The sequence below is a fragment of the Crocuta crocuta genome, unplaced genomic scaffold, assembly GCF_008692635.1.
Source record: "Crocuta crocuta isolate KB4526 unplaced genomic scaffold, BGI_CrCroc_1.0 scaffold290, whole genome shotgun sequence".
In the NCBI taxonomy this organism is placed as follows: Eukaryota; Metazoa; Chordata; class Mammalia; order Carnivora; family Hyaenidae; genus Crocuta; species Crocuta crocuta.
The window spans coordinates 7640697-7656463 of NW_027527429.1; positions in this window are offsets into that span (position 1 = coordinate 7640697).

A 15767-nucleotide genomic window follows, 5' to 3' on the forward strand; every position below is an offset into this window, starting at 1 on the left:
CTGACTCTGAGTCTCCCCCGGGCAGGATAGGACTTGCTGTGTGGATTTTGTCTTCGCAGGTCAGCCAGACGGGAAGCTCTGGTCAGAGCACTTCACAGCTGGAAAGTCAGATGCCATGAATTAAATTAAAATTGAATTTAGCTGACCGAGGGTCCTGTAATTCTATTCCTCCTCCTTTCTGTGACCACAGGAGAGAAAGAACGGGAAACTTCCCTTCTGTTCTGGGGACATTTAGGTTTCCGTATATCTTGCAGAATTGCTCAGGTTACCTCGTGAACCTGAGCGCACGCAAGCATACAGTGTGTAGCTGTTATCTCATATTGAATGTCATGGTCAACAGAGACCTGCGGCCAAGGCCCCCAGAGAGAACCAGAAGGCGTTAGCTCTCCTATCTGCACGGTGAGCTGTGCTTTGCCAGAGGGTGTGGTTTTTCTTTTCACTTGAAGCTGCTAACAATTATGATCCCTCTGCCCCATGGAGCCTGTATGTTAAAGCATGAATATTTAGAATCTTTTTCCTGAAACATGCAGGAAAGTAAAGTAATTCCCAGAGAATCTCACCCCATCCTTGGTATGGTGGCACTCTGGTGCAACTTGCCCCCGTCTGTCTTCTGTCCTGTCTGGTGAAAGCAGGGACAAAAAGAGCCTATCGGGCTGGTTACACCAGGTGGCCTGGACCCTGCTTAGGGGAGTCGGGAGCAGTGTGGCCCCGAGGTCATGGGGTCAGCAGGCCTGGTATGTGGGGGAGGTGGCCAGGGTACCCGGCCTTTCTGCTGGCCTGTGAGCTCCATGGCCTTTCTTCCCTCCAGCAACAAGTTCTCAGGCCCACACAGTGACCTCGCCCACGTGAGAAAACTGCTTTTAAGACAGATCCCAGCTGGGGACCTGCCTTCAACCTCCGCCTCTGCCCCAGGGGACGGCGAGGAACCCTTCCTTGGGCTCACTGGTCAGGGCACGGCTTTCTTCCTTGGCCTGAATCGACTTGTGTGGCTCAGAACTCAGATGCCCGTGTCAGGGACGTGAGGGGTCCCAGCACTCGGGCGTCACCAGTGCCTCAGTTCACTGCGCATCTGCAGACCCACGCCAGGGGACGCTGAAGGGGGCTGCAGAGGCAGGGGAGCAGGAAGGCAGGGCGTACGCTGCGGGCTCTGCTGCTGGTGAGGCAGGCACATCTCCCCAAAGCCCAAAGGTGTGAGGATGGGGCCTTCTGGGATTCAGGGGGGTCACCAAGCTAAAGGGCTTCCCTGGGGACAGTATGTGGGGTACCAGTAACCCAGGGCCACCAGGACCCTCGAGCCCAAGCTACGCACGCTATCCTACCAAGGAGCTCTGACTCCATGAATTAGCCGGCTAACTCTCACGACTCTTGACAACGTCAATCCCCACCAGGTGGAAGCCAGGGCCTCAACCTGTTGGCTTCGGATGTTGCTAGAGAGCCAGTCCTCCTTTGCCATCCGAGCCTGAAGTCCGGTGGCTGCTTCCTCAGCAGTGACAAGGACGTGTCACCCTGGCAAGGAATTTCTGCTGAAAAACCATGAAGAATTGACGCGTATTCCGTAAATAACAGGAAACGCTTGGAAACTTTCAGAGATTCCTCAGGTGGTTTTTACCCAAAAGCGTCCAGTCCTCTGGTCTTGGGTCGGCCTCCTCCCTCGCCATGAGCACATCACGCCCCACGCTGCCTGGGGAGCCTGGCGCTTCTCTCCCCCGCGGGGCTGGCACGGCAGCTGGCGCGGGGTGAAGGTGACGGAGGCTGGACTTCTGCCAGGCACGTGGTTCCAGGGGTCTACCCTCCCCCCACCACCACGCAAGACGTGGGAGGTCCTTCTGGGACAGCGATGCCCAAAATGGGCTGCACAGGAGCAGCGGGGTGTCTGTGGGTGACCAGAGAGGCCACAACGTCTGCACAGGCGCAGAGCCCAGGCAGGTGGTCAGGGGCAGGCTGAGGAAGGCGGGAGCCACAGCCAGAGGGTCCCATCAGAAATGGAATTTGATGGGGCACCTGGGTGGCTCAGTAGCTGAGCACCTGACTCCTGATGTCAGCTTAGGTCATGACCCCAGGGTCGTGGGATCCAGCCCCATGGTGGGCTCTGTGCTGAGCATGGAGCCTGCTTGGGATTCTCTCTCTGTCTCTCTCTCTCTCTCTCTCTCTATCTGTCTAATTAAAGAAATGGAATCTAGCTCAGTTCACACGAAGAGATTTCACTGAAGGGACTGTTCACAGAGGTGCGGCTGATGCCACCACAGACCCACTGGGAAGCCGGTTTCTCCCCTGGGATGCAGGGGGGAAGCTGTCCCCACGCCGGAGCTGGGCGGAGGGGTGCAGGAGCTGCGCCACAGTGTAGGACATGTTGCCAAAACAGGGAGAAATAAGGGGAGAAATAGCCCAACTCCTCTCTCCCCTCCCCCCTCCCGTCTCTTGCTGGTGCCTCAGTCCCTAGGCCGAGGCTGGGGAGTGTTTCTCTCTGGCACCTTATTAAGATCAGTCCTTCCTGATTCTTCCAGATTCTGGCATCACACCGTCTGCAGTCACTTTGAAGTGCCGTGAGTCTGGGTCGTCTGTACCCTCCTGTAAGTCCTGTACCCCNAGCCTGGAACTGTTTGCCAGCAAAGTATTCCGATTTGTGAGGAGCAGAAAGTCATCTATTTCATTAATGTTTTTCCCTTTTTCATGAGACCAGGATGCAGGCTCTTAATTAATTCCATTATTTTGCTATTTTCTTTTTTTTTTAATTTATTTATTTTTGAGAGAGAGAGGGAGAGAGAAAACGAAGAGGCAGAGAGAGAGGGAGACAGAGAATCCCAAGCTCCACATGATCAGCACAGAGCCAAACAAGGGGCTCAAACCCATGAACTGTGTGATCGTGACCTGAACCGAAATCAAAATTCGGATGCTTAACTAAGCCACCCAGGCACCCCTTTTGCTATTTTCGAGTCTGTATATTTTTGCTTGTGTACTTTTTACTTAATAATGTTATTCATATTGGTTTCCTTAACACTTCTCTGTACTTTTCTAAATTTGTGATTGAACATTTATTTCTGAGTATGGTTGTATTCATATCCCAAGATTTTGATATATGTCATTCTTACTTTTATCTTCTCTGTAGTCTGTTGACTTGATGTTTTTCCCCTGATAATCCCAAGTGGGATTTAATTTTTTCCTTAATTTATATTAACTTTAGTTTGATTGAGGCTAGACTCCATGCTTATATACTTTCTGGTTTATTAAAGTATTCATTCCTATGTTTTAATCAATTTTGTAAAAGTTCATGAATACTTTACAAAGATGAATATGTTTGCACCATTTGAAATTCTGTAAGCATTTAGTCCATTTTGCTTTTTTAAAAAAATGTTTGTTTGTTTGTTTGTTTGTTTGTTTATCTGAGAGAGAGATAGAGAGCATGACCAGGGGAGGGGCAGAGAGAGAGAGGGAGATACAGAATCCGAAGCAGGCTCCAGGCTCTGCTCTGAGCCATCTGCACAGAGCCCCACACAGGGCTCAGACTCACAAACCGTGAGATCGAGATCATGACCTGAGCCAAAGTTGGGCTTAATGAACTGAGCCACCCAGGTACCCATTGTCTGTTTTGCTTTTGATATTACTCTGTTCAAATCCTCTAACCCCCTATTGATTTACTGAAGACTAATAATGATGCTGGGAAAATAGACTGTAATTGGGTTTGTTCTATTTATCCTTAAGGATTCTTTTAAAGTTTATTTTGTGTGAGAGAAAGAGAGAGCGCACAAAGGAGGAGCAGAGAGAGGGAGAGAGAGAGAAGCCCAAGCAGTCTCCGCACTATCAGTGCAGGGCCCTACTCGGGGCTCAATCTCCCGAACCAGGAGATCCTGACCTGAGTCAAAATCAGGAGTCAGAAGCTTAACGGACTATGCCACCCAGGCGCCCCTTATCCTGGGGTTTTAATAGTTACATAGTTGTTATTTATTTAGTGAAAAAAGGTTCAGTATTAGGATATGTGTTAGGATATGTGAGGTTATGCTGTGGTAACAAACCACCCCCAGATCTCAGCGGCTTAAAATAAAGATGTATTTCCTGCTTGTGCAAAGCCCGCTGTGGGTCCTGGCAGCCCTCCAGGGCAGCCCCTCACCAAACAGCGGCTGAGGGGGCCCCTCCAGATCCAGGCATGCTTCCTCCATGGAGAGGCGGCCCAAGCAGCTGGCTGGGGGTCACACTAGCAAGGACTGCTACCAGGAGGTGATGCTAGAAACTTATATTCACATTTAATTGGCCAAAGCAAGTCCCGCAGCCATGCCTTACTTCAAAGATCCTCCTTCATGCAGAGAATGGGAGAACGGAGGTGACCCACAGCTGTGGCCGGGAGCGAGCTCGCACCACGAGCGGTCACCCCGTAAAGGGCTCCGTCGCGTGTGCCCTGTACTTCCTCCTACATTGTTTTATCTGATATAAACATCATCAGTCCTACTTTATTTTTTTTTTAATTTTAATGTTTATTTTTGAGGAAGAGAGAGAGAGAAAGAGAGAGCACAAGCAGGGGAGGGGCGGAGAAAGAGGGAGACACAGAATCCAAAGCAGGCTCCAGGAGCTGAGCTGTCAGCACAGAGCCCGACGCGGGGCTCGAACCCACTGGACTGGGAGATTATGACCTGAGCTGAAGTCGGACACTTAACCGACTGAGCCACCCAGGCGCCCCATGTCCTACTTTATTTTAATTTATGCTTGACATCTCTGCTCAAGCTTTGGTTCTTTCCCATGCTGTATATATATTTTTTAATATTTTTTATTTATTTCTAGGAGAGAGAGAGAGACAGTGTGAGCAGGGGAGGGTCAGAGAGAGAGGGAGATATAGACTCTGAAATTGGCTCCAGGCTCTGAGCTGGCAGTCAGCACAGAGCCCGACGCGGGGCTCGAACCGCGAGATCATGACCTAAGCGAAAGTCGGACGCTTAACCGACTAAGCCACCCAGACGCCCCGTTGTGTATTTTTTTTTAATGTAGGTGTGTTCATCAAGTTTTAGGTTAAAATATTTGTAATTTGAGACATCTTGCATTTCGTAAGGAAACAAGATTGTTCACATTCACTATCAGTATGGCTTATTCTTTTTTTTTTTTAATTTTTTTTTTTAATGTTTTATTTATTTCCAGGAGAGAGAGACAGCGTGAGCAGGGGAGGGTCAGAGAGAGAGGGAGTCACAGACTGAAACAGGCTCCAGGCTCTGAGCTGGCAGTCAGCACAGAGCCCGACGCGGGGCTCGAACCCACGAACCGCGAGATCGTGACCTAAGCGAAAGTCGGACGCTTAACCGACTAAGCCACCCAGGCGCCCCTCAGTATGGCTTATTCTTGAGCCAAGCTCTTCATCTGGATTTTGACTTTGTGTTTTTAAGGTTCTTTAATTTTTTGTTCCTTTATGTTTAATTTTTTTTCTGTAGATTGTTGTGCTTGCCTTTATCTTCTGCAACGATTTGCAAAGCAGACGTCCTGTTTTTAATTCTGTTAGTGGATCCATTTAGTTTTTCATGAAAATTATTAAGCCCACATTTATATTATTATCAAAATCAAAATCACAAACAATAACTTGAGGCTCCTTCATAAGAGAGACCAAGAATTTAGCCCATTTTCTTTTCCCCTGGCTTCCTCTGCCCTTTCTGGGTCTCCACTAACATAGTCTTAGAGCACTTTCCTCAACTGGACCATTAAAACCACCAAAACATCCTCTCTCCAAAATTCCTTCAGGTTTTTGTCTGCTGCCCACTGCCATCAGATATTGAGACCTTGGACCCTAGCCCTCTTCCCCAGCTGGGGTCGCACTGCACACTATCTCTTCCCCCAGGGCTGGCTTCTCTGCCCACTGCCGGCCCATTTCAGCTGTGGCAGGGGCCCCTCCTGCAGGCCTGTGGTTTGAATTTCAGCCCCAGGGTACAGAGTGTATGTGCGCATGTGTGTATGGTGAGTGTGTGTGCTGCATGTGGGGTGTGGAGTGTGTGTGCGTGTGTGTGCTGTGGGGGGTATATGATATGTGTGTATGTTGTGTGGTGGGGGTGTGGTGTGCATATATGGTGTGTATGGCATGTGTGTGGGGTGTGCATTGGTGTGTGTGTAGTATGTGCGGTGTGTGGTGGTGTGTGTGTATGTTGTGGGTGTATGCATGTTGTGCAGGGGTGTATGGTGTGTGTATGTTGTGTGTGTGGGGTGTGGCATTGTGTGTGGTATGTATGATGTGTGTTCTGTTTGGGAAGGTGTATAATGTGTATGGTGTGTGTCTGTGTCTGTGCGGCGTGTGTATGGTGTGTGTATATTGTGTGTGGAGATGTATGGTGTGTACGGTGTGTGTGTGTGTATTTTCTGGGGGGGTGTATCGTGTCTGTATGTAGATGTGGGGGTGCTGTGTGGTGTGAATACAATATGTGTGGCATGTGTATGTATGTTGCATTTGGGGTGTGTATGGTGTGGTGTGTGTGTGTATGGTGTGTGTGTGGTGTGTGTGCATGTTGGGAGAATGTATGGCATATATTGTGCAAGAGGAGTGTGGGGTGTGGGGTGTGTGTATGGTGTGTGTGTATTAGGGGGCGTATTGTGTGGGGGAGCAGGTGATGGGTATGCTATGTGTGTGTGTTAGGGGATTGTTAGGTGTGTGTGCATGTTGTGTGTGTGTATGCATGTTAGGGGAGTGTATGGTGGGGGGTGTGGTGTGTATGTTGTGTGGTGTGTGTGTCTGTGCAGTATGTGTGGTGTGTGTTTGTGTATGTGTTATATGTTGGAGGTGTTGGGTGTGTGTATGGAGGGTGTGTGTGTGTGTAGTGTGTGTGGTGTGCATATGTAGATCTGTTGGGGGGTTGGGTGTATGGTGTGTGTGTGTATGTGTATGTGGTGTGTGTGTAGGTCTGTTGGGGGGTGTTGGTGTGTGTATGTTGTGTGTCTGTGGTGTATGTGTGTGTAGGTCTGTTGGGGGGTGTTGGGTGTGTGTATGGTGCCTGTGTGTGTGTGTCTGTGTAGTGTGTGTGATGTGTATGTGTGGTGTGCGTATGTAGATCTGTTGCGGGGTTGGGTGTATGGTGTGTGTGTGTATGTGGTGCGTGTGTTTAGGTCTGTTGGGAGGTGTTGGGGTGTGTATGTTGTGTGTCTGTGGTGTGTGTGTGTGTGTGTGTAGGTCTGTTGGGGGGTGTTGGTGTGTGTACGTTGTGGTGCGGGTGTGTGCGCGTGCGCAGGGTGGTTTGGGGTTTGCGCCTCATTCCGGGCAGCACAGGGTGCCGTTCGGCCCGGAGTTTGCACCCCTTCCCGTCCTGCAGGCCCGCGCTGCGCCCCGCTCCCCTGGCCGAGGGACTGCCGATCCGGAGCGCGACAGACTTGTCATCTCCCGGGCTGGCCGGCTCGCCAAGGCCTCTCTGGGAGGCCTTCGCCCCCTTGGTTTAATCCGCCGGCAGCCCCGCGAGGCCTTCGGATGCGCGCCGGACACCGCAAGCTTCCAGGTGCCCCGGTGGTCAGAGAAGGCGCCCCGCACCTGGGTGGACACCAGGGGGCGCCACAGCTCCGGAAAGATCAAGGGCTCCCTTGAGACGAAGGCGGACAAGGCTGAGCAGAGCGCAGGCGAGAGGGGCGGGGCATCGAGGTGCCCTGTGCAGCCCGTGCGGATTGGGCACGGCCTCCAGGCTCGAGGGCTCAGGGTGAGATGGGACCCCCGCCGCGCCTTGATCCCTGAGGCCCGGGAGGGACAACAGGACCCCCTCTCCCGGCTTGGTGCTCAGGTCAGTGGGTCTGTGGGCTCAGTTTGCACGTGCTTCCAGGACGCTGGAGACCCAGGACTGGCGTGACTTCTGGGTGTGCGCAGTGGCGAGGCCTGTGACGCGCAGCAGCAGCGTCCTGGAGGCACAGAGCGGGACACTGTGCGGCAGGGCGGCTGCCGAGCGAGCTGCCCAGGGTCCACCTCCTTGTGAGCTCACGCACCCCAGCAGTGAACACTTAGGTGATGCTTATTGTGCATTAAATACAAGCACTTCCGTATTAACAAAACTGTAAGATTGGGGGCGCCTGGGTGGCTCAGTCTGTTAGGTGTCTTGACTCTTGATTTCATCTCAGGTCATGATCTCAAGGTTTCTGAGATGTCCCCCCAGAGATGCTGTTCTGCTGGGCACACGTGCTCTCCGGGCGCCTGTGTCTAGAGCTGGGGACTCTAGAGGGGGCTCCGTGTCCCTAAGTGGTGCTGCTGGGCCAAATCCACCGTCTCCATGCGCTGCTCTTTTGGCTGCTACGGGAAGCCGTTCTGGCCTCTGGGCCTTGAACTCAGTCCACGTGGGTGGAGGAGGGGCAGAGGTGGGGGGTGGCAGACGTCCCCAGGCCACCTCCTTCCTCAGCACACTGTATGTCTGTCCTTATCTCTTATCCTTACAAGCCACCCAACTCCTCTGCACTCCCCCAAAACTCTCTCTTCCTCGTTCAGCCAAGAACAAAGGTATTCGTTCTTGTCACCTTCTAATACGAGATGACCAGAGAGGTCATCAGCTCCCAGGTCCATAAAAGTAATCCCATTTGGGCAGAGCCAAAATGCTCTGTGATGGCAAGTTCTTTGGCAACCATGGGGTCTTTCTTGTTTTGATGTTCCCAATATCTAGTCCACTTACTGGAATGTTCTAGATGCTTGACCAAAGTTTGTGGAAGCCAAAGGCAAGCTGAAGGCTCGGGCACTGCTCCCTGCGGATGGGAGGTAGGCTAACTCTTGTGGGTGAGTCCCCTGGAGTGACTCTGGGGGGCTGCTCACAGAAGGGCCAGGGGGGCCGTGAGCAGGCCACATTCTGTTATCAGCAAGTGAAACTGGGGAGGCTGGCCCAGGGGTGCTGGCTTTTGTCCTAACCCCTGGGACGGTCTCAGAAACAGAGTACTCGGGCAGTGAGTACTCTCATCTAAGGCAGTGAGAAAGGAGAGATGCCCCTAGGAAGTGCCCTTTCTCAGCCCTGGGCTTCCCCCCTGCACATCTCTGCCCAAAAGCAACAGAAATGGCTGTTCAATCTGTGACACTGCCACCATTGAAGTTTTAAGACTTCCTTTATGATCCTACAAAGTCCATTCTCCCTGGCTCACTGCTTCCATCTGTCCTCGGGCAATGTTCCCACTCTGTGGTCTTTTCCTGTGACAGGGACGTCTCTCTGACCCTTTGCAGTTAAGACAAACATCTTAGGATATGTGTGGCTAAAAAATTTCTTTGCCCCTCTGAGCCTCAGTTTCTTATCTGCTAAGTGGGGATAATATCTAATTCAGGGGACTCTGGAGAAGATTGATTGCCCTAATAATGTCTTAGCTGTTGGCACAGTTAATAATAAATGGTAAGAAGAACAATAAAATGTGCATGGGCTTCTTTGGCAAAGTGCATTGAATACAGGGGTGAATTTGAAGCTATACTCTTTTCTTTCTAAGTTTTTATGTACTTGTTTTCTTAGTGATCTCTACACCCAACATGGGGCTCGATCTCACGATGCTGAGATCAAGAGTTGCATGCTTTTCCGACTGAGCCCACCAGGCGCCGCAAAGCTATAGTCTTCCCTGGGTTGTAATTATTGTAAGCAAACACATATTACATAGAAACAGAATTTTAAAGAAGGCACCTGAAATCATCCGGGCAGAGGTGTGTTAACTCGCCCAGCACAGAAGCAAATTCTAGCAACCCTGCCTTCCAGGAACACCCTGACCACACCTGGCCAGACTTCTGCTCCCAGCTTGCTCACCATCTGCATTCACACCGCACAGTCAGCAGAGAATCCTAGTGGGGCTCCATGCAGCTGGTTCCCTCCCTCTCTTCTCCATGTATAAGCCCAATAACCAGTCCCACCCCAGGGCTCTGCACCTGTCGTTTGCTCAGTCTGGACAGAATACCGTGGCCCCAGGTGTCCGTGGTGCGTTCGCTTACTCAGGTCTCTGCTCAAATGCCAACCGCTCAGATGGGCCTTCCCTGATCATCTTATCTGCAATACCTTTCACAATAGTGTCCCACGCCCTGGCCACCCTCGTGTCCTGCTTTGTTCTGCCTCTGACATTTATATTACGTGCGTCTTTGTTTAGTGCTTGCTTTTCCCACTAGGATGTAAATTTCATAGGGCAAGATTTTGTCTTGTTTATACCGAAAGTCCAGCGTCTAGACTCTAAGACACGGTAAGTGCTCAATAAATATTTGTCCAATGAATAAATCATCATGTTTACAGCCAAGCCCTGGATAACTGCTCAGTTGTAAGCAAGTTTAAAAAACACATAAGTTAATGGAAATGGCTTTTGCCAGTTCTGAAAATCCAATCTGTCTTTTAAAATGTACCTCCTATGCAAACTACAATGAGCTATTACCTCCCACCTGTCGGCATGGCTAAAAGCGACAACACACAAGCAACAACAAGTGTTAGCTAGAATGCGGAGAAAAAGGAACCCGCCTGCACTGTTGGTGGGAATGCAACCTGGTGCAGACACTGTGGGAAACAGCATGGAGGGTCCTCAAAAAGTGAAAAACAGAAGTGCCTTATGATCCAGCAATTGCACTACTGGGTATTTACCCAAAGAATTCGAGAACACTAATTCAAAGGGATCCATGCACCCCTGTGTTTATAGCAGCATTATTTACAGCAGCCAAGATATGGAAGCAGCCCACATCGTCGAGAGCTGAATGGATAAAGAAGACGAGGAATAGGGGCACCTGGGTGGCTCAGTCAATTAGGCGTCCGACTTTGGCTCAGGTCATGATCTCATGGTTTGTGAGTTGAAGCCCCACGTCGGACTCGGTGCTGACAGCCCAGAGCCTGGAGTCTGTCTCTCCCCCACTCAGGTTCTGTCTGTCTCTCTAAAAAATAAATAAACATTAAAAACATTTTTTAAAAAGATGTGGAATATATATATATGCATATATTATTCAGCCATAAGAAAGAATGAAATCTTGCCATTTGCAATGACATGGATGGAGCTTAGAGAGTATAATGTTAAGTGAAATAAGTCGGTCAGAGAAAGACAAATAACATATGATTTCACTTATATGTGAAATTTAAGAAACAAAGCAAACAAGCAAAGGAAAAAAATGAGAGAGAGACAAATCAAGAAACAGACCCTTATTTATAGAGGACAAACTGATAGTTATCAGAGGTAAGGGAATGGGGGGAGGGAGGGGCTAAGCGGTGATGGGGATTAAGGAACAGGCTTGTCGTAATGAGCACCGGGTGATGTATGGAATGTACTATACTGTACACTTGAAACTAATATAACACTGTATATTACTAACTGGAATTAAATTTAAAACTTTAAATAAATAAAATGTATCTCCTATTAAACCCCCTGCAAAGCCCTGTGAACAGAGAGAGCAGCCCAGCTTTACCAGGAAGGCATCTGAGGGCCTTCCAATGTGCTCAAAGGGACCGCTGAGGTATGACTTGCTCTCAGAAAAGGGAACTCAAGGGGCACCTGGGTGGCTCAGTCAGCTGCATGTCTGACTTCGGCTCAGGTCATGATCTCAGGGGTTGGTGAGTTCAAGCCCTGCATCGGGTTCTGTGCTGACAGCTCAGAGACTGGAGCCTGCTTTGATTCTGCCTCTCTCTCTCTGCCCCTCCCCAACTTGCGCTCTGTCTCTCTGCTCTCAAAAATAAATAAGCATTTAAAAAAAGTTAAAAAAAAAAAAAGAAAGGAAGGAAGGAAGAAAACAGAACTCAGGGCCATGAAGAAGAAAGTCCAGCGCTCCAGAGAGGCAGCAGGAAGCTGGATCCACTGAGTCGTTCCTGGGCCCCTGTCCTTCGGGAAGGCCCTCAGGACATGACCAAGACAGCCTTCCCTGCCTGAATTGCAATGTTCTGAAGGTGAGTTCAAAGGCCCTTTGGTGCTAAAGCCACAGCCCAACCCTGTGTTTGAAGGGGGAGTGGAAGGAGAAGCAAATAATGAAGTCTGCTGTAAGTTTCATTTTTAAAAAAATCAATAGGGTGGTGGCTATATTTTTCAAAATTCATTGAACTATCGAACACCGCCAACGAGTGAGTACACTTCTATGTAAACTGTACCTCAGTACAGCTGAGTGGAAAACGACCAAAAAATAGGTAACCAGGGGGAGGGGAGGGCCAGGTGACAGCCAGGCGCTCAGCCCAGGAGACCCTGCAGTGGAGGTAAGAAGTCAGGGCCCGCAAGAGACGCAAAAGGAGGGAACCGGCCATGGTGCAGCTGTGTCCTGCTTTTTATAGAATGTAAACTTTTATTAAGAGGCAATCTTTGGTGCTGACCCCCATGCTTTTATATGTCTTAATGTTCCAAACAAACCAAGACTATCAAATAAGTTCTACCTCCACCAAAATACTCAGGGTCCTCAGTTAAGCAAGGGTAGAACGACTGTACAATTTGTTCCAAACACCAAACAAGGTGACACTTAAGGTTACCCAATAATTCCCGACATAGCTTCAGTCATTCTTTATTAAAAAAAAAAAAGTCTGATGGGATCTTTAATATCCTTGCTAGTTTGGTCTTTAGGAAATGAAAAGCTGGCTAGAAGGAAACCACGGCCCACTGGTGCCCTCTGGTGGGAAAGTAGCAGGACTGCATAGGGTTGCCAAAGCTGCAGTGAGCGATTCCCAGACTACAGCTCAGGAGATGGGCTAACAAGGGCGGGTTGGGCCCCCATCCCAGTTTCTAAAGTGGAAGGTTCCAGGTGGGGCCTGGGAATGTGCATTTCTAACACGTTTCCCAGATGCTACTGCCTCTGGGGCTGCTGCTCCTGGGGCCACACTGAGAATCACCCGTTTAGGTTTGTCCACCCCAACCCCTTGCTTCTCGCATACTTCCTATTAATGAAAACAAGCATTTTCTGGGGCGTCTGGGTGGCTCAGTCGGTTAAGCGTCTGACTTTGGCTCTGGTCATGATCTCACGGTTCATGGGTTCAGGCCCCGCATCGGGCTCTGTGCTGACAGCTCAGATCCTGGAGCCTGTTTCAGATTCTATCTCCCTCTCTCTCTGACCCTCCCCTGCTCATGCTGTCTCTCTCTCTCACTCTTTCAGAAATAAATAAAACATTAAAATTTTTTTTAATTTTAAAAAAATAAATAAATAAAACAAGCATTTTCCTACATCTCCACAGTAGTTTATGGGTGGCTTTTTTGTTGGTTCCAAATTTTTGCAATGAGGTTATAATTTTTGGGTTTGTTTTTAGCAAAACCAAAAGACCTAAAGCACGTGAGTTGTTGGAGAACGGTTGCCACAGTGCCCTCCCAAGAGACGCAGGCAAGCCTACTTCCGCAAAGTTGGAACTGGGCACTTCAGAGCCTGGGCCCTTCTTTGCCTTTTTAATTGCCTTCCATCAAAGGCCCCACCAGGAGGGTTGCGCCTGGACCCTGCAGTGGGGGCTCCCCAGACAGGCTTGAGTCCAGGAGGAGCCACCTGTCCCTCTAGGCTGGTGCTCTCATCCTCTGCCTGGGGGCTCCAGACCCCTCTTCTCTTACAACCCCAGGCCGTTGCTCTCATCTGCTCCCCCTGCTCTTCCAAGAGCTCTTGAGACCTGGGCCCAGCCCCTGCCCTGCCTGTCTGCTGATTGATTAGGTTTGGGGCTGCAGATGAGGAAACAGACCCTCAGCTCCCTCTGGCTTTGCAGAAAGAACTCCGGAGACCTCCCAGACCAGGGGAAAAACAGGCTGTGGGGGTGGGGTAGAATCAGCATTGCTAAGGCCATAGGCACTTCCTCTGCATCAACTCTCTTTGTCTAAGGGTCGGCCAGTTTCTCTCCAACCCGCTAGAATCATGATCTTGGCAGTTCCCACACCTCTCACCACCCAGCATTACCAGAGAGGAACTGGGGGGCTGGGGGAGCACTCTGAAGGGAAAATCCCAGGGATGGACCCCATTTGGCCTAGCTGGGGTCAAGGACCCACCTCAGGCCCCCTGACTGTGGCCGGAGTCCAGGGTCTTGCGATGCTGGCATCCCATCCCCATGAGGACCACTTGCACTTGGTTGCCGTGGGGCAGGATTCACCCTCCCAGTGGGGGCTGGGCAGACAAAGGGAGTGTCCCAGCAGCTGGGTGGGCCTGGGGTACAATTCCCCCAGGTCCCCAGGGTTGGGCCTTGCCACGGTCAGGCTCCGTGTGGCTGGCTCTGCCTCGGGCTGCAGCAGACAGAACCCATCTGAGCTCTGCACATGGCTGCCTGCCCCTTCCTGCAGCAGCTGGAGGCACTTGAGAAGGGGCAGCACCCACTGCGGAGTGCTCCACACCGCGTGACCAGAGGGAGGTGCTAGTGCAGCGGGGACTGTGCCCCTGGAGGACGGAACCACTGGAGGGGCTCAAGGTGGCCAACTGATGGAACTTTCTCCAATCCCCCACCTTCTCACCGGGACACCATAGACAATCTCTCTCCTTCCACTGAGACTGGGGAGATGAGGGTCCTGCACTGGCTGATGCCCAAGACGTGGGCCTCCTGGTGATGAGGGCCGGGCCCTGACCAGGGCAGGGAAGACCCCTGGGCCTCCAGGAGGCTAGTCTGTAAAAGCGGGTTCACCTGCTGGGGCCCTGCCCCGGCTGCACCAGCCCCAGACTGACACCCTGTTCTCAATCCCAGCAGCGCGCTTTCCTGCCCAGAAACCTGGAGGTTCTGGCCTCCCCCCAGACAGTAGTCATGAAGGTAGAGCACTGGGTGACTTTGCCAAGCAGCCCTGCGAGTGGGGTCCAGCCACCCCCCAACCCTGCCAACCAGCTGAAAGCCTCCCTATGCACGTGGTTCCCGCCCACAGGTTCCTGCTGGGGCCCAGTGACCCACAAGATGAGCCCCTAGGGCACTGGAGGGCACATCAGGAGGCCGGGGCTGAGCTTGCCCATTGCCCGCATGCCCCTCGTGGGTCCCGGAAAACCCTCACTGTCCCCCAGGCCGGGTTGGGCCACTAAGCCTGGCCCTGCCTGCCCCCAGGTGTCCCGGGTAACTGTGAGATCTGCTTGGAAGAGCTCTGGACTTGCCTGTGAAATGACTCACAAGCCCTCACCAAGATCTGTGTCTCAAATGCCACGGGCTGCTTTCGGAGATGGGTGGTGGTGGTTATAGACAGTGCCAGACTCTCCCATCATTTCCAGATTTGCTCAGCAATCTAACCATGTCTGGGAGGCAGAATAGTGACCTCCTTAAAGAAGCCCACGTCCTAACTCCAGAACCTGGAAGTCTTTCACCTTACAAGGCAAAGGAGACTTTGCAGATGTCATCACACCTCAAGGGTACAGACCTTGAAATGGGGACATGATCCTGGGTTATGTGGTGTGCTCAGTGTCATCACCAGGGGACTTAAAGATGGAGGAGGGCGGGAGACGAGTCACCCGGAGGGAGATATGACCACACAGGAAAAGCACAGAGGTGAACACTGAGGGCTTTCAAGGCAGAAGGGGGTCATGAGTCAAGGACAATGTGGGCACCATCTTCTAGAAGCTGGAAAAGCCAGGAAACAGATTTTCGCCTGCAGCCTCCAGAAGGGATGGCCACCATGCCAACACTTTGATTGGAGCCCAGTGAGACCCATGTCGGACTTCTACTGAGCTGAACGGTAAATCTGTGTGGTTTTAAGCCACAAAGTTTCAGTAACTCGTTCCAGCGGCACTAGAAAACTAATACGCCTTGACAGCCTGGCTGCCCGAGAGGGAACATTTCAGAGCTGCCACAGGACTTTTAAGTTTTTGTAACAGCTTTATGAGATTTAATTCACATATCATGCAATTCTCCACTTAAAGTGCACAGTTCACCATAGAATTTTAAGGGTTTGTTGTTGTTGTTCTTGATTTACAACCTCTGAAGTAACCCATCATTAACAAACTCCAAGGGTGC